This window comes from Pieris napi, chromosome 6 (genome assembly GCF_905475465.1).
Source record: "Pieris napi chromosome 6, ilPieNapi1.2, whole genome shotgun sequence".
NCBI lineage: Eukaryota > Metazoa > Arthropoda > Insecta > Lepidoptera > Pieridae > Pieris > Pieris napi.
Window position 1 is genome coordinate 13054078 of NC_062239.1, and position 951 is coordinate 13055028.

At 29.5% G+C, this 951-nt stretch overlaps 1 non-coding gene across 1 annotated transcript; it reads right to left on the minus strand.

The window, feature by feature from the left end:
• Nucleotides 1–245: 245 nt before the first annotated feature.
• Nucleotides 246–318, minus strand: Trnam-cau. The gene has a single exon. It is a non-coding gene; the product is annotated as a tRNA-Met (tRNA).
• Nucleotides 319–951: the final 633 nt, after the last annotated feature.

The window sequence follows — 951 nt, forward strand, 5'->3', positions numbered from 1 at the left end:
TGTGATTCTCAGGCTTGATTTGGTGATCCAAAGTTTGTAGTTTTACTTTTGGTAAATAAAATATACACGTTTAGTATCACTGATAAATATTACCGTTTAAAATTGAGAATAAAGATAACAAAGTGTTTCTTATAGTGAGTTTATATCCATTTGTCTTGCATGTAAATTAAATTACAAGCATTTTCATGGTATATAAATAAGATCCAAAATGTTCGGAGTTTTCGTTACAACAAATATAAAAATATTGCCCCGGGTGAGGATCGAACTCACGACCTTAAGATTATGAGACTTACGCGCTGCCTACTGCGCCACCGAGGCCGGTGACGATGATGCCAAAAATTACAATTATAAATTACTTTGTATATGTATATATCCCGGACGAAATTATCCAAAAGAATAATATGTGTTTAGATAAATAGATAATACATTAATTATATTTTAATTACCTATGATTATAATATATATACGTATTATGCTAACGTTTTATTACCGTGGAACCGCTTCCACCTCGGTTAACTGTGTTCGATTTACTATAATACAATTGTGCCAGGTTGTTAGGTACAGAAAGCTGATTGCTCTGAAAATATCTTTGTGACTATTACTCATGGATTTCTAATGCATGGTTACCATTAAAGTAATATTTTAAATTGCGTTTCACCCAAATACATATTTTTTAAATAAACAGCTGTAGAAATATTATTCCAGTTAGATATTGAAATACAATTTTACTGCCGTATAAACAATATTTTTGCAGTGTAGTTTTTCATATTCACTATGTCTTGTAACAAATACGCCAGCTGAAATTTGAATTCCATTCGTGTTTTTACGCGTGAAAAATACAAGAAAAACATTTTTTACAATTTTTATATCCACGGCGATTTTTGGTAAAAATATTTTCGTCCACATGTTGGATATATATTTTCTTTATTCATAAAATAATGTTAAATTTAA